The sequence below is a fragment of the Aethalodelphis obliquidens genome, unplaced genomic scaffold (assembly GCF_003676395.1).
Source record: "Aethalodelphis obliquidens isolate GAN/ISIS:26980383/991018 unplaced genomic scaffold, ASM367639v1 scaffold6, whole genome shotgun sequence".
NCBI lineage: Eukaryota > Metazoa > Chordata > Mammalia > Artiodactyla > Delphinidae > Aethalodelphis > Aethalodelphis obliquidens.
In genome coordinates this window covers 988,030-1,006,738 of record NW_020837950.1, presented here as the reverse complement: position 1 = coordinate 1,006,738, position 18,709 = coordinate 988,030, and the positions used below count along the sequence as shown (strand labels likewise).

At 40.0% G+C, this 18,709-nt stretch overlaps 1 protein-coding gene across 1 annotated transcript in view; it reads right to left on the bottom strand.

Moving 5' to 3' along the window:
• The window catches only part of NMU (neuromedin U), a 238,046-nt gene that overhangs the window by 192,620 nt on the left and 26,717 nt on the right, over positions 1–18,709 (bottom strand). Inside the window, exon 2 of the mRNA XM_027102888.1 lies at positions 12,593–12,687. The gene's annotated coding sequence lies outside the window, so the exon portion shown is untranslated. The remainder of the gene's footprint in view (positions 1–12,592; positions 12,688–18,709) is intronic.

The following is an 18,709-nucleotide window of genomic DNA, read 5'->3' as shown; positions in this document are numbered from 1 at the left end:
GGTCACAAATCAAGCCTTGGTAAATTTAAGAAAATTGAAATTTTATCAAGTATCTTTTCCGACCACAATGCTATGAGACTAGGTATCAATTACAGGAAAAGATCTGTAAAAAATACAAACACATGGAGGCTAAACAATACACTACTTAATAACGAAGTGATCACTGAAGAAATCAAAGAGGTAATAAAAAAAATACCTAGAAACAAATGACAGTGGAGACACGACGACCCAGAATCTATGGGATGCAGCAAAAGCAGTTCTAAGAGAGAAGTTTATAGCAATACAATCCTACCTTAAGAAACAGGAAACATCTCAAATAAACAACCTAACCTTGCACCTAAAGCAATTAGAGAAAGAAGAACAAAAAAACCCCAAAGAAAGCAGAAGGAAAGAAATCATAAAAATCAGATCAGAAATAAATGAAAAAGAAATGAAGGAAATGATAGCAAAGATCAATAAAACTAAAAGCTGGTTCTTTTAGAAGATAAACAAAATTGATAAACCATTAGCCAGACTCATCAAGAACAAAAGGGAGAAGACTCAAATCAATCGAATTAGAAATGAAAAAGGAGAAGTAACAAAGGATCATGAGAGATTACTACAAGCAACGCTATGCCAATAAAATGGACAACCTGGAAGAAATGCACTAATTCTTAGATATGCATAGCCTTCTGAGACTGAACCAGGGAGAAATAGAAAATATGAACAGACCAATCACAAGCACTGAAATTGAAACTGTGATTAAAAATCTTCCAACAAACAAAAGCCCAGGACCAGATGGCTTCACAGGCGAATTCTATCAAACATTTAGAGAAGAGCTAACACCTATCCTTCTCAAACTCTTCCAAAATATAGCAGAGGGAGGAACACTTCCAAACTCATTCTATGAGGCCACCATCACCCTGATACCAAAACCAGACAAGGATGTCACAAAGAAAGAAAACTACAGGCCAATATCACTGATGAACATAGATGCAAAAATCCTCAACAAAATACTAGCAAACAGAATCCAACAGCACATTAAACGGATCATACACCATGATCAAGTGGGGTTTATTCCAGGAATGCAACGATTCTTCAATATACGCAAATCAATCAACGTGATACACCACATTAACAAATTGAAGGAGAAAAACCATATGATCATCTCAATAGATGCAGAGAAAGCTTTCGACAAAATTCAACACCCATTTATGATAAAAACCCTGCAGAAAGTAGGCATAGAGGGAACTTTCCTCAACATAATAAAGGCCATATATGACAAACCCACAGCCAGCATCGTCCTCAATGGTGAAAAACTGAAAGCATTTCCACTAAGATCAGGAACAAGACAAGGATGCCCACTCTCACCACTCTTATTCAACATAGTTTTGGAAGTTTTAGCCACAGCAATCAGAGAAGAAAAGGAAATAAAAGGAATCCAAATCGGAAAAGAAGAAGTTAAGCTGTCACTGTTTGCAGATGACATACTATACATAGAGAATCGTAAAGATGCTACCAGAAACCTACTAGAGCTAATCAATGAATTTGGTAAAGTAGCAGGATACAAAATTAATGCATAGAAATCTCTTGCATTCCTATACACTAATGATGAAAAATCTGAAAGTGAAATCAAGAAAACACTCCCATTTACCACTGCAACAAAAAGAATATAATACCTAGGAGTAAACCTACCCAAAGAGACAAAAGACCTGTCTGCAGAAAAATATAAGACACTGATGAAAGAAATTAAAGATGATACAAATAGATGGAGAGATATACCATGTTCTTGGATGGGAATAATCAACATTGTGAAAATGACTCTACTACCCAAAGCAATCTAGGGATTGAATGCAATCCCTATCAAACTACCACTGGCATTTTTCACAGAACTAGAACAAAAAATTTCACAATTTGTATGGAAACACAAAAGATCCTGAATAGCCAAAGCAATCTTGAGAAAGAAAAATGGAGCTGGAAGAATCAGGCTCCCTGACTTCAGACTATACTAGAAAGCTACAGTAATCAAGACAGTATGGTATTGGCACAAAAACAGAAATATAGATCAATGGAACAGGATAGAAAGCCCAGAGGTAAACCCACACACATATGGTTACCTTATCTTTGATAAAGGAGGCAAGAATATACAGTGGAGAAGACAGTCTCTTCAGTAAATGGTGCTGGGAAAACTGGACAGCTGCATGTAAAAGAATGAAATTAGAACACTCCCTAACACCATACACAAAAATAAACTCAAAATGGATTAAAGACCTAAATGTAAGGCCAGACACTGTCAAACTCTTAGAGGAAAACATAGGCAGAATACTCTATGACATAAATCACAGCAAGATCCTTTTTGACCCACCTCCTAGAGAAAAGGAAATAAAAACAAAAATAAACAAATGGGACCTAATGAAACTGAAAAGCTTTTGCTCAACAGAGGAAACCTTAAACAAGACAAAAAGACAACCATCAGAATGGGAGAAAATATTTGCAAACGAATCAACTGACATAGGATTAATCTGCAAAATTTACAAGCAGCTCAATATCAAAAAAACAAACAACCCAATCCAAAAATGGGCAGAAGACCTAAATAGACATTTCTCCAGAGAAGATATACAGATAGCCAACAAACACATGAAAGAATGCTCAACATCATTAATCATTAGAGAAATGCAAATCAAAACTACAATGAGATATCATCCCACACTGGTCAGAATGGCCATCATCAAAAAAATCTACAAACAATACATGCTGGAGAGAGTGTGGAGAAAAGGGAACCCTCTTGCACTGTTGGTGGGAATGTAAATTGATACAGCCAGTATGGAGAACAGTATGGAGGTTCCTTAAAAAACTGAAAAGAGAACTACCATACAACCCAGCAATCCCACTACTGGGCATATACCCTGAGAAAAGCATAATTCAAAAAGAATCATGTATCACAATGTCCATTGCAGCTCTATTTACAATAGCCAGGACATGGAAGCAACCTAAGTGTCCATTGACCGATGAATGGATAAAGAAGGTGTGGCATATATATACAGTGGAATATTACTCAGCTGTAAAAAGAAACAAAATTGAGTTATTTGTAGTGAGGTGGATAGACCCTGTCATACCGAGTGAAGTAAGTCAGAAAGAGAAAAACAAATACTGTATGTTAACACATATATATGGAAACTAAAAAAAAGAAAAAAAATTGGTCATGAAGAACCTAGGGGCAAGACGGGAATAAAGATGCAGACCTACTAGAGAGTGGACTTGAGGACACGGGGAGGGGGAAGGGTAAGCTGGGACGAAGTGAGAGAGTGGCATGGACTTAGATATACTACCAAATGTAAAATAGATAGCTAGTGGGAAGCAGCCGCATAGCACAGGGAGATCAGCTAGGTGCTCTGTGACCACCTAGAGGGTTGGGGTAGGGAGGGTGGGAGGGAGGCTCAAGAGGGAGGAGGTATGGGGATATATGTATGTGTATAGCTGATTCACTTCTGTTATAAAGCAGAAACTAACACACCATTGTAAAGCGATTACACTCCAATAGAGATTTTTTAAATAATGGGTTTCTGTCTTGTGATGCTCTTGATTATAATTCCTCATTTTCTTATAGTGAAATTTGAAAAGACTGTACATGTAGATTACTCCTGTAAAATTGTTTCTCTGAAACATGTATCTTAGAACAGAAAAACGTCAGCTTTGATTCTCTTTCATTTCTTAAATAAGGCAGCAGAGGCTCAGAGAGAAGAAACTAATTTAAGATCCTGCCACAGCTAAGGGAAGACAGGGAACTGGGACGAGGTCTCCTGCCCTCCTGAGGCAGGGCTGCCCCACCCCCACACACGCGCTGGTTCCATGCGTTGATAGAGACCTCTGGTTCCGATGTTCTGTAAACGCATAGTCCAGACATATCATTCTGGGACTTTTCATCTCTCCAATTAATTTCATTTGTATTTACAGATATTTCCAACCTCTGATTTATTCCTTACCCATTACTATCTATATCAGATGCAATTTATGTGCATCCTCACATGGGCTCTTTGCCACTTGCAACTTGAGAGCTGTGCCTACTGCCACCATTGCCACTTCACCGAACACTGCTGAAGTCTCCTTCTTCTACGGGGGGAAGACTGGAGGCTGGCATGGTCCACCGTAGCAGAAGCCATGGCAGCTCTTACAGACCCACAGGAGCTCTGGGTTGCGAAGCCTGGGATATGAATTTCCCATCAGATGTCCAAAGGAGTCAAGTAACACAACAAAAATGGGGCAAATTTTGACTGATGAGAGTCATAAGGAGGGAACCAACAGGTAAATTCATTTCGTTTCTTTCCCACAATGAACTGCTTCAACATGCGGTGGTTCCATATGGCCTATCTGGAGACATCTTGTGTGAGCAAATGACCAGCTGTGTTTTCTTTTGAAGCTGTGGCCAGTGCAGGAGTGGTCCACCCTTCTCTGCCTCACACTCCCTTTTTCCTCACTCTTGCTGTCCTGGGATTGCATCCCCCAATAAAACATTCACATGAAGGCTTTGTCTTGGGCTCTGTTTTTCAGTCAACTCAAACCATAAAAGTTTCCATTTTGGAGAAATAAAATTCTTACAGATTAAAAATATCCTTTCACAAACTCAGCTGGCAATTATCTTAGAAAAAAATTTTTTTTTTCCCTGAAATCTCCTGAGTCCTGGTAATGGGGAGATGGGACATACAGGAGGAAGCACAGAAGAGATAGAAGGTAATGTAATGTTCATCACAGGCCCCCACTTTTGTCTCCAGTTTAAAAAGCAGTTTAACATCACTGCTCTCTGCAGATATTTGATGTTTAGTAATGAACACAGAATCTAGAAGAGAAAGTCTTCAAGTAAGGTGAGGAGATGGGTGTGTATATTCTTCTAGGATAACTAGAATACTTAGGTAGTCACTTCTAGTATAGACTCTTTGAATTGCCATTAAGTTCAATGATTAGGGCAGAAACTCTCTTCCCTTTGGAAGGTATATGTTAGCTACCCTCTCGGATCCTGAAGGAGGGAGGAGGTTTAATTTATGGGAAGAGGCCTAGGAAAGCAGGTGGCAGCCCTCGGAACTTAGAAACACCAGCCCAGCTCTATTAATCATGGTTTTTATTTTCTATATTTTATGATACTTTGACATTGTGGGGGCCTTGCGGACCCTGGAGGGCTGCCCCTCCCAGGATTGGCTAGTTTCTAGAGATGGAAACAACTTGTCATGAGCATGCCTTTATACACAAATCAACCAATCCAGAGCCCATACTCCAACCACCTCTTTTATCAAACTCTCACACACCAAGCCAATATTCCCCCTGCCCTAAATCACTCCAGAGCCAGGTACTAGATAGCTAGGAACCACTACTATAGCCCAGAACCTGAAGAAATTATTCGAACTACCCAATCCTAAACTGTTTAACATGCCCTGCTTTGCCTTTCCTGAAGAGATCACAGTAAAGCTTGTGCCCATGCTTTCTCCTCTTCCTTCTGCCTCCTGACCCACCCTGGTGCTTCCCTATGCAGCCCTGGGTGGAATGTTGTACCTCCTGTTTCCAGACATCTATGAGTATAAATTTCCTCCTGCATGAAAATCATTTCTGTCTGCATGTCTTACCACACCTAATTTTTTTTTATATAAATTTATTTATTTATTTTTGGCTGCGTTGGGTCTTCGTTGCTGTGCACGGGTTTTCTCTAGTTGCGGTGAGCAGGGGCTACCCTTCATTGCGGTGCGCAGGCTTCTCATTGTGGTGGCTTCTCTTGTTGCAGAGCATGGGCTGTAGGTGCACGGGCTCAGTAGTTGTGGGTCATGGGCTCTAGAGCACAGGCTCAGTAGTTGCGGCACATGGGCTTAGTTGTTCTGTGGCATGTGGGATCTTCCTGGACCAGGGCTTGAACCCGTGTCCCCTGCATTGGCAGGCAGATTCTTAACCACTGTGCCACCAGGGAAGCCCTCCATACCTGATTAAAAACAATCCCAAGTACATTTCTCAACACACCAGCCTAACAGCACCCCTCCTCAGAGACCTGACTTTCAGCTCCAGGGGGCTTCTCCTCTTAGTTTCTAAGTCTTAATAAATTCAACTTCTTTCCTTTGTTTCCCTAGTCCTAAGGTGGTGGTAGCTTCCTGCTACCTCCATGACACTGAGTGCTTCTTTTACCTTTTCAATAAAGACTCTTTATATCGTCTTCATATTAATTTTTCTCTGTCAAAATAACCATTGTGTTTTCTGCCTCTTGACTAGACCCTGATGAATACACAATTTTATGGTTAATGCTGGCACTTGGGTTTGCATCAGAGCTTAATAATTTATCAATAGCTCATGAGATATTGCCAAGGTAGAAGGGGTGGTGTGTGGAATACACTCAGCCAGTAAAAATTCTGGGAAATCAAAGAGATTCAGATCAATTTACAATGTGTCATTCTCGAGAAAATAATGCTAAATTCCTCATACCTGCCAATTCCTCATCTTATGCAGAAATGCTATTTTACATCTTCACATTTTATTAGATCAATACTGGAGACATATCCAAGTATTTGTTGTCAATAAAGGTCATGATACATTTCTAATCTTATGAAAATCAAGAAGATTTCAAAAACTTATGTCATTGTCAATTTGGGCCATTATAACAAAGTACCATAAGCTGGATGGCTTATCAACAAACATTTATCTCTCATAGTTCTGTAGGCTGGGAGTCTGAGATCAGTGCCAGCATGGTCGGATTCTGGTGAGAACCCTCTTCTGGGTTGCAGGCAGCTGGTTTCTCCTTGTATCCTCATATGAAGGAAAGAGAGTAAACTAGCTGTTAGCCTCTTCTTATAATCCCATTATGAGGGCTCTACCCTCCTGACCTAATTGCTTCTCAAAGGCCCCACCTCGTAAGACCATCACATTGGGAGTTAGGATTTAACATACAAATTTTGGGGAGACATAAACATTCAGTCCACAACAACATATATAATAGAGAACAAGATCTTGCCCTGTGAGAGGACATCCTTATCTTCTAGTATGCAAGAATGACTCAGATGCCAGCTATTACTGTGATGGTGGGTAGTGAGAAGTACTCTGGTAGATGGTAAAGTACCTGGGTTCTAATCCAGCTATACTACTTCATACTAACTTGGTGACCTTGGGAAAAGCATTAACTTCTCTGAGCCTCAGTTTCCTTATCTGCCAAATGGGATTATTAATACTACTTATTCCATGTACCTTGCAGGCTTACTCAATTCACTAAGTATTTATAGATCATCTATAGGTAGGTATTCCAAGATATACAAAGAGAAGTAAAACATGGTCCCTGACTTCAAGGAATTTATACTCCAGTATTTTTCTATGCATTCAACAGTAATGGAGCACCTCCTTCCAGGCACTGTGCCAGGAGTTAAGAATACAGAGATGTCTAAAAATATGGCTCTCTCATTCAAGGGGCTCACAATCTCATAGAGTTAAAACAAGGCCACAGATAACTAGAACAAGTGGTAGAATGTGCAATTAAATTTTAAAAGAAATCAGCGTGGCAGTTAATGAAACACAGGCATACACGTAGTTGAGAGAGTCAGAAGAGGCTTTGTGGGTCTAGTGCTATTTGAACTCACAGTGAACAAAAACCTGAAAGAGGGAAAGATGCAGGGAATGACCAGAAGAGCGAGCCTAGTTAGCTGCCAATAAGAGCCTGGAGTGGAGTGGAATCAGTAGAAATCAGACAGAAGAAATGAATATAAGTGATACGAGATGAACAACGCTTGGAAATTCAGTGGTGATAATTATAATAGTAACTGAGTTACTGGTAAGGATACAACGGTGAACAGGTGGGCACGGCCTCTGTTTTCAATGAGCTTTAGATTAGTTGGGAGTAGGAAAAAATTTTTTAATTTCCCTAATATGGTCTCTGTTTTTAAATATAGTATAGAAATAGGATATTGGAGGTTCAATAAGATCAAAAGTTCAGGAGACAATTGTCACTGAAGAGATGGTTTGTTAAATTCACAGATCCCAAGAGGAGGGGGCATGCCATGCCACACCACAGGGGACCACAAGGGGAGAACCGGGGTCTGTCAGGAGGCAGAGGGGGAGGGGGAAATCCTGGGCAAATGTCTTTATTGTGGTTTCCACCAGAAGGAAAGGGAAGGAAAAAGCAAGGTAGGGTAAGCAGGCTTAGGATTGGCTAGCTTGATTAAGTTCAGCAGGCTCTGGGGCTAGGGGCTGTCCCTGTATGTCTGCTACATGGCTCTGCGGTGATTATGACAAGTGGCCCAGAGTATGAGAACCTGATAAAGAAGGTGATGTGGGTGTGACCCTTCCAGGGTCAGCAAGCCCGCAGATGTTAAACCAACAGAGTACAGAAAATAAAACACACGGTTAATATTGATACAATCTCCTTAAAAGTATGGGAGGGAGTTTATTTAGTTTTGTGTCCCTGACACCCACGATCCTTTGTACATAATATTGGAGAGACTCAGTAAAGGTATGTTGAGTGACAGGTTAATACATCCTCTCTTTGACTCTTAAACTTTGCTGGAGTTGGACAACTCTCATATACGATTGTGTGTCATTTCAGTGGTGGTCACTCTCTCAGGGAGGCCCTCAGACTAAGGTAGGCATCCCTGAGGTGGACACTGCAACACATGGCCCCAATCCCCCTTCAGTGAAGGAGGGCTGACAGCAGACAGCCTTCTGAGTCTGCCTTTGGGAGATTGTGAACAAAAATTAGATAAGTGATCCTTTTAAAAATTAAAGATACTATTAAAACAAAAAATGAAAAATGAATAAGACTGGTTACTTCTTTTATGGCAAAACTACTTTGTATCATAATTAGTGTTCTTTCAATTTCAAGAGACAGAAATCTAACTCAAACTTGCTTAAGAAAAAAAATGGAGGGGGAAAGGCGAGGAGAGGGATAATTGGGAGATTGGGATTGACATATACACACTAGTATATATAAAATAGATAATTAATAAGGACCTACTGTATAGCACAGGGAACTCTATTCAATACTCTGTAACGACCTATATGGAAAAAAGATCTAAAAAAGAGCGGATATATGTATATGTATAACTGATTCACTTTGCTGTACAGCAGAAACTAACACAACATTGTAAATCAACTATACTCCAATAAAATGGTTTTTTAAATAGAATTAAAAAAAAAATTTACAGGCATGGCTGGGTATAAGAGGTCAAATGATGTCATCAGAATTCTCTCCATCTTCATTTGTCTCTCACATCTATTTATCTCTATTCATGACCTCATCTTTTTTTTTTTTTTAAACTCCAAATAGCTTCTCTGTGTTTGGGGACAATGGCCTCAAGCAGCTCCAGCTTACTTTATACTTACAGCTCTCGATTCTGTAAGGAGAGAAGCCATCTCTTTTCCCCCAGATTCCCTATGTAAAATTTCAGAGAGGAAACTGATGGACGTTTACATCAGTCAGTATCCAGTCTGGAGATAAAAACCACATTGGATATTGGATCAGGGAACAGATACAAAACAGCAGTTATTTACTTTAGATTAAGGATGACTGAACAATAAAAGACTAAGGACCAAAGGAGACCCCTCTCCACCCAGGATGAGATTCAGGCCTCTTTGAAGAGGGCAGAACTAACACAAGGGCCAGAAGCTTGCTGCTGGCCAAGAAACTTGCCACAGGGCACCAGCCAGGGCCAAGCTATAGAAGCAGCTTGCCCTTGAGAGAGGGTGTGGACAGGCTGCAGCTGATCCGTACAAGAGTCAACTGTTGCCAGAGGGGATAGGTGGCTGCTGTTGATAAGAGCATGGCCTGAGGGCACAGCTAGAATTCTCCTGTGCACTTGCTAGGCTCCCATCCTAAATAGTAGTGATGATGGAGGACCAGAAGCAGGAAGGGAAGTATCTTCCTCCTGCTATTGCCATGCAGGGTCATTCTATTGTCTTCTATTGATGAAGTTTAGTATTCCATTAGCAGGTAAAGGGCCCAGCTTTAAGATCAAAAAGCAAGGCAAAGAAGGGTGGATTTGGAGAGACAATAGGTTAGGCACCATCCTACTTGGATCACCACACAGTCCTGAACCAACCAGGTTCAGGTCATAGATTCCCCTGTGACCAGCAGGCCAGGGTCATGTGCTCATACCTGTGCTGTGACCAACCAAGTGGTAGGAGGAGCAGCCCCACCACTACGCATGGAGTGGCTTCTCCATAGAACAGATGGATTCTTCAACCAGAAGAAAGGAGAGTGCTAGGCAAATAAAAACAATAGCTGTCCTTTGTATGTTGTATATTGACCTTGAAACATCTGGTTTTATTTGGATTTGTTCCTATAGGAAAGGAAAAATTAAAGCCTTTCTTTAAGAATGATAACTGCATTTTAATTCATTCAAGAGATGTTTATTAAGCACCTACTATAAGAGGAGCTCATCCTCACTAGTCCTGGACTGCTGATATCTTTGTGGACACAGGCTGAATTAAAAGGTCTAAAAATGAAAAGGCAGTTGGAAAAAAGGCTGAGACAAGAAAATGGTACCTTTATTTACAGATTAAATGTCCTAAGAGATGTATCTACACCTTTGTAGCAAAGTTTTAAAATACTACTCATGGTCAAATGAGAACAAGGCAGTATGACCGCATGGTTGAGAGCACAGATTGTAGAGCAGGATGCAGGAACTCAAATCCAGTCTCACTACAATGTGACATGGGGCAGGGAAGTGGTAACTTTTATGAAAGTTTTCTCACATACAAAATTTGAATAACAATAATACCTACCTCCCAGGATTGGTGGGAAGATTAAAAAGCTAACATCTGTAAAGCTCTTAGAATAGCTCTTGTCACATAGTAAGTAAGTACTATATGACCATTAGCACTTATTATGAATTTGCCATTATTAGCTGGATATCAAGTAATGCAACTTTCTCTCAATTAACTAATTTGAAATGCTTTTATCTTCAAAATAAGAAATTTTTTTTTGTTTAGAAGTATCTAACTGCTATGTATATTTTAGCACCCACAAAAGAGGCCATTCTTTTTTTTTTTTGTGGTACGCGGGCTTCTCACTGCTGTGGCCTCTCCTGTTGCAGAGCACAGGCTCTGGACGCGCAGGCTCAGCGGCATGGCTCACGGGCCCAGCTGCTCCGCAGCATGTGGGATCTTCCCGGACCGGGGCACAAACCCACGTCCCCTGCAACGGCAGGCGAACTCTCAACCACTGCACCACCAGGGAAGCCCCAAAAGAGGCCATTCTATAAAAATAATTTTATTCTTTTCACTACTTTCTGTCTCTTTATGAACTTAAATCATGTATCCCATGGAACCAAGTAAAAGCAAACAAAAACTCGTTCTTCGTGTTATTCTACAGCATATGGAAGAAAATACAAACCTTTCTTTTATCATCTCTCTTTAAATGTTTATAAAACTGTATGAAAAGAAAAACTCTTCCCTGAAAATGGATTTGTGTATATATCTTGTCAAAAGAACATTTTTTCACAGAGTACTTTTAGAACTTCTTTTTTTGTTTTTAAAAGGAAACTGCCTCTGAGTATTCCGAGCGAGAAATGTACTCCTTCTCTGGCTGAGTCAGAGAAACCCTTTCCTAATGAGGACTCTGGCACTGACTGTGAACCACTGAAGCCTTCCAACAGTGACACATTCTGCAACATTAGTGATAAGCTGAAGTCTCAGATACTGAGTCTCTCAGCAAGGCCTCGTCAGTGAATGTTAAGATGTCGGGGAAGAATGGGCATGAAAAGAAGGAACTGCATTCCTTCTCCTCTCAGGGATAGGGCTGTGCTCTCTAATAACTCTTACAACTGTCAGAGTTATGGGACTATATGGAGTATCCATACCTGGAAGAAAACAAATAGAAACAAGAGAAAACACCTTACAAAGTACATCTATTTGGAATCTATCCTAAATCATCAAAGTGTGTACACACACACACACACACACACACACACACACACACACACATACACACTCATGCTTAGTCTGTTCGGGCGGCCGTAACAATACTATAGGCTGAGTGGCTTAAACAACAGAATTTATTTCTCATTGTTCTGGAGGCTGGGAAGTTTAAGTTCAAGGTGCCAACAGATTCAGTTTCTGGTGAGGGCCTGCTTTCTGCTTCTTTTCCCTGTGTCCTCCTCACAGAAGGGGCAAGGGAGCTCTCTGGGGTCTCTTTTATAAGGACACTAATCCCATTCATGAGGGCACCACTCTCATGACCTAATCACCTCCCAAAGGCCTCACCTCCTAATACCATCACACTAGGGGTTAGGGTTTCAACATATGAATTTGAGGGGGCATAAATATTCAGCCCATTGCACACACTCACATACACACACACACACACACACACATACACACAATGTCCCTAAACTAGAATTACCGAGGAATACCTTGATTAAAGAACAAATATTTGCTGGATTAAGTAAAATATGATATGGTACAGTATTAGAATTTTTTGTGTATAAAGAAGGTTAAATGTTTTGATACCAACACGATCCTGATTCCTGCAATAAAAGTTTAACAAATACAACATAGAACTGGCGTTTTTCAATCTGGTATAGAATCACACATAAAAAGGTATCAAGTTCACGATCTATGAATGAAGATTTACAAAACATTTTACTACTGAAGATATTCTTACCAAAGGTAGAAGCTATAAATGTGGGACACAGGTGCATCATCTTCCTCGTCAAGCTTTGAGGAGGGCTACCACGTTTCCACAGAATACTCTGTTTCCTAAGAGGAAAAATGGGGACAATCATATCTATCTCTTAGCTTTGTTGGAAGATTAAACAACATGTATTGCAAAGGCCAACACACAGAGTCTGGCAATGATTCCTGCTGACAAATAGTATTTTCCCTCCTCTCCTGGAGGCCACTCTAAGACTTACCCACATGAGGGTGGACACAACCAAAGCATTTTGCTGAAGCAAAAGGGATGTGGGATGTGAGTCTGAAAGAAGACAAAGAGTTGGGGCCCAGCCTGTATTTATAGTGTTTACCACTACTTCCTCAGGCACGCTGAGAAGAACAGAACTTTGGTCAACATACTCCCAATTAGTCCAAATGTGTAATTCCTGAAGACCAATGAGCTGCCTTAGCCTTGAGCTCTGTGGAGACCTACCCTCCTTTAATTTGTGAATGTGCAAAAGGGAGAATCATATTACCATTTGAACACTGTGATCCTGTTACTTATGGACAGGTAGGACACTTGCTCCCCGATTTCTTCAGCAAATAAATCATTCTGTGGTTGCAAGAGAATTTAAAATTTTTAAAGACTGTGTTGGAAAGTGATTAAAGCAAGATTCCAAAACTGAAAATTAAAAGAAAAAGAGTTCCTTGGTCTCTGAAAAAGAATAGTAAGAGTAAAATAGATCTGGACTGTTTATAGACTTAGAAATTATAGTCCACTCTTGTAGTTGTGGGTCTTTTAGAATCCAGGCTTCCGTTCCTCAGTTAACACAACAGTTCATTAATCTATGAGTCTTATATGCAAGGAAATTCTTCTGAGTAATTGGCCTCCCTGTACACCAGCTGGGCTATATCTACATACACATGAGCTTCATTACTTTACCCAGGATTGTGGACTATCAGGGCTTCATTAGTGAATCAATGGATTTTTAAAAATTCTTTCCCGGTTGGAAATATATTTAGGGAATGTTGGAGTTTTAAAAATAAGTGTTTCCAGAAATATGCCATTTTGTTATGGTTTTCCCCTCATCTCATTGACAATTCTATAGCATTTCAGAAAATAAATTTAGAGACTAGAATAATCTTTGGCTATGAGAAAAGAACGTTTTAATATCTCTATTAAGTATCTTAATGAACAATTTTGGGAGGGTCTATTTGTTTTTTTTTTTCTATTATCTCTTCTGTTGATGTTTCCAAAGGGTTAGTACTGTACTCCTCTTAAATGACAAAGAAATTAGGGTCTCTAAAGATCTTCCTTATTTCCACTTTTAATGAATTGTTATTTGCATTTCTTTTAAGGTTGACTCTTTTGATTCTTTATAATGTAGATAATGCTTTGATAGATCATTCTTATAGAATTATTTAAAACCTTAAAAAAGACATTTATTATCATTTTAACACGATTTTCCCCTATCAACCAAATTGATACTTTAAGAATATTCAAACCAGCTGGCGAATCATTTCCAAACACACTTAGTTGATAGCAAACATTTCATTTTGGAACTGAAAGCTCACTATGTCGGTTCCTGAGCCTCTAATTTCAATGTTACTTGAGACCACACTGGAATACACAGCCACTCTCTTTATTTTTTATTAGTTATCTATTTTATACATATTAGTGTATATATGTCAATCCCAATCTCCCAATTCATCACACCACCACCACCCACCCCGCTTTCCCTGCTTGGCGTCCATATGTTTGTTCTCTAGATCTGTGTCTCTATTTCTGCCTTGCAAACCGGTTCATCTGTACCATTTTTCTAGATTCCACATATATACGTTAATATACGATATTTGTTTTTCTCTTTCTGACTTACTTCACTCTGTATGACAGTCTCTAGGTCCATCCACGTCTCTACAAATGACCCATTTTCATTCCTTTCTATGGCTAATATCCCACTGTATATATGTACCACATCTTCTTTATCCATTCGTCTGTCAATGGGCATTTAGGTTGCTTCCATGACCTGACTATTGTAAATAGTGCTGCAATGAACATTGGGGTGCACATGTGTTTTTGAATTATGGTTTTCTCTGAGTATATGCCCAGGAGTGGGATTGCTGGGTTATATGATAATTCTATTTTTAGTTTTTTAAGGAACCTCCATACTGTTCTCCATACTGGCTGTATCAATTTACATTCTCACCAGCAGTGCAAGAGGGTTCCCTTTTCTCCACACCCTCTCCAGCATTTGTTGTTTATAGATTTTCTGATGAAGCCCATTCTGACTGGTGTGAGGTGATACCTCATTGTAGTTTTGATTTGCATTTCTCTAATAATTAGTGATCTTGAGCAGCTTTTCATGTGCTTCTTGGCAATCTGTATGTCTTCTTTGGAAAAACGTCTATTTAGATCTTCTGCCCATTTTTGGATTGGGTTGTTTGTTTTTTTAATATTGAGCTGCATGAGCTGTTTATATATTTTGGAGATTAATCCTTTGTCTGTTGATTCGTTTGCAAATATTTTCTCCCATTCTGAGGGTTGTCTTTTCGTCTTGTTTGTAGTTTCCTTTGCTGTGCAAAAGCTTTGAAGTTTCATTAGGTCCCATTTGTTTAATTTTGTTTTTATTTCCATTACTCTAGGAGGTGGGTCAAAAAAGATCTTGCTGTGATTTATGTCAAAGAGTGTTCTTCCTATGTTTCCTCTAAGAGTTTTGTAGTGTCCGGTCTTACGTTTAGGTCTTTAATCCATTTTGAGTTTATTTTTGTGTATGGTGTTAGGGAGTGTTCTAATTTCACTCTTTTACATGTAGCTGTCCAGTTTTCCCAGCACCACTTATTGAAGAGACTGTCTTTTCTCCATTGTATATCCTTGCCTCCTTTGTCATAGATTAGTTGACCATAGGTGCATGGGTTTATCTCGGCACAGCCACTCTTTTCTTAAGAACGTCCAGAGAAAGTTTTAGCATTTATTTCCTTCAGAAGTGTATTTGAGTCTCACAGCTAAAGTCCATGTGTTCATGGCAACAGGAGCAAATGCATATTGATACAGGATAAGTGATTGGTAACACTAATGTTGGAGGCCAAGACAGGCTGCCCCAAAATGTGCCTCAATGACATATTGATTATTTTGAATTAAAGTTACTTGAGAAACAGCCAGTGGAAAAAAATGATGTTAAAAAACCAACTCTGACCCCTTTCTTTCCCGCTGAAAGCAGGAAATAAATTTCCCATGTGAAGTTATTTTCCCTATACCAGGAGGATAGAAAGCATCCTTATCACTGTTAGGGAATTCAAGGTTAAGAAAGCTGTATAGAAAAACCCTATTACTTCTCCATTAGTCTGCTACCCCAAGCACAATCCTCTTTGTTTTGTTAAATCTTCACAAATAATTGTTTCTTTATCTAAAAATGATATGTATACAGCCTGCTTTGGCCACTTCAGGAGTCCCATTTCTATGAGACCTCCGTGTGTACGAATTAAATAGTTTTTTTTTTCTCCTGTTAATCTGTCTTGCATCAATTTAATTAATAGACCAGCCAAAAGAATTCAAGAGGGGTAAAGGGAAATTTCCCCCCTCCCCAGCACTAACAGCTGTCTGCTCCAGCTGTGAAGATATTTCACTGCAAAATCAACTTTGCAAAAAAAAAATTTAAGTCATTAGAAGACTATTCGATTCTTATTTGTTCTTTTAGTAAATTGTTACAAATAAATTGAGTGAATAAATGAATGCAAGAATGCCTATGATGTGCTAGGTACTGTGTATCACATACCCTGGTTGTATAGCAAGTGGGAAAAACATGGGTTCCCACCCTCATGAAACTTACAGTCTAGGAGGGGAGAAAAACATAAAACAAAGAATCACATAAATAAATATCTAATCAAATATTTATGACAGTATTGCTGATGAGTTGTTCCAGTCTTTATTTCCTCCATAGGAAAATAATTTTTTAAGTGAAAGCTGAAAATAATTCTCTGAAAACCTACCTCCTGTGATGTGAACCCATTTACTCATTCTCTGGATGAAAGTGGAAAGTAGTTGTGTCATATTGACTCCACCTTCCTCCTTTCACATCCAATTAGGTGCCACAGCTTATTGATTTTATCATCCAAATATATCTTATATTCATTCCTTCTTCTCCATTTTCCATACCCAAAAGCAGAGTACCAGTTCTCTGGTCCTCTTACCCAAATTATTTTAATAGATTCCCAGAATCACAAACAGAATAGGAGATATTAAAGTAGGAAAAGAGCCTAGAGATCATTCTTCAGATAAGGAAACAGGCTCAGAAAGGCAAACGTCTCACCCAGGACCCCACGATTCAGCCTAGTCACACATGCCATTAACGTTTCTTAGGGGAGCCACGGACGACATTTTCGGCTGCCTGCTTGCAGTCATTCCCAGCCCTTCTTCCTCGTTAGAAAATCTGTCTTCCCGAGATAGAAACCAAAAATGACAAATTCTGGCTTTCCTAGGAATGGCCATGTGACCCAGTCATGGCCACCAAGATGTAAAAGAAAGCCTGTTGGCTGGTTTCTGAGAAAGAGTTTGCTTCTGACAAAAAGAGAAATCAAGGACAGCAACAACCACTCCTCTTTCTTCCTGTCTTTGGAGCTGAACAACAGTGGCCTGAGGATAAAAAGCCAGCCTCTGAGGACGGAAGATCAGAAAATGGCAAGCACTTGGGACCCTCACCTATGAGTCCTGAGCTAAATTTGGGACTGCCTACTTGCAGACCTCTTATTATGAGAGATCGTTTAACGTCTTTCCTATTTACAACTTGATGTCATGTATTCTGTTACTTGCAGCTGAGTATACCTTGGATGGACTCCTGCTTTATTTATTTTCCATCTACCCCACTAAGCTCCAGAAGAGCAAGGAATGGACCTATTTTCTTCATTGCCATATTCCCAGTCCTAGAGCAGAGCCTGGCACAAAAATCAGCCCTTGAAAAATATTTGTCAAATGAATGAATGCCCCCAAATCTTCATTGGTTCTCTACTTCCATAGAATAAAGTCCAAAGGATTATTCTGGCATTCAAGGCCCTTCATGAGCCAGTCCCACTCAATTTACCTTTCCACCCTTATATTTTACTTCCACAAATTATATAATTTAAGCAAACCGGACTGCTTCCTGTCCTCCCAAGCACCCCCTGTGGCTTACTGATCAGAGCTTTCGTTCCAACATTCCTTCCACAGAATATGCATCTCCCCCTCCTCCACTTGGATACTTCCCTCTCACCCTTCAAGTTCCAGATCTTCCCCCCCATAGCACTGTCTCTGACACTCTCCAGGTACAAATAACTTTTCTATATTTCCTTTCTCTTGTGCCATTTACCACTTTTAAACATTTATGATAATTATTTGGTGTACTCATCTCTATTAGATTATAAGCTTCTTGAGGATAGGAAATCCACCCTCCCAAGAAACAGATACCATGCTTTGCTCCAGTAGGTACCTAGTAAATTTCTCTTTGTGAGTAAAGAAATGAAGAACATTAAAGTAAGCCCATTTAAAAAATAATTTGGACGCAGGAATGGATGCTGACTCTCTTGAAAACAAAGGTCTGAATGAATTGCAGGAGGGGAAAGAAAGGAGGGAAAGAGACTTGTTGGAAGTGTCAGGAGAAAGCACGGGTGCTTTTTCTCTTGCCGATGACAGCAAAGTTCTTAATGGAAGATGATCCCAATCGATAGAGCCAGACAGCTGATTTATGTAACGGAATCAAGCTGAAGTAGTGGTCTTCTTCTGCAGAGTGATGTGAAAGCGGAAAAGGTTACTAGACTAGGGAGGCCAGGGGACTCCACAAGTGTATCTGCTGGTGTTCATAAATATGTTGCCCATCCCCAAACCACAGGAGAGCTCCAGAGAGCAGCCTCCTTGAGCCTGGATGCTGGAGAGTGACAGCGGGGCTGATGCCGCTGCTGTATTTTGGCTGCCGTCGCTGCTGCCACTGGGCAGATACCGCAGTGAGGGGTCTGACCGCACTGAGCGCTCTCAGGAGCCTGGGTCTGGCTAGGAATGAGAAGTTGAAAGTGAGGGTTGGGAGGTGGGCAGGACTCACATCGGAGCTGCAAACCAAAACAAGAAATCTAGGGAGCAGAAGGAGAGAAAGAGCGAGCTGGA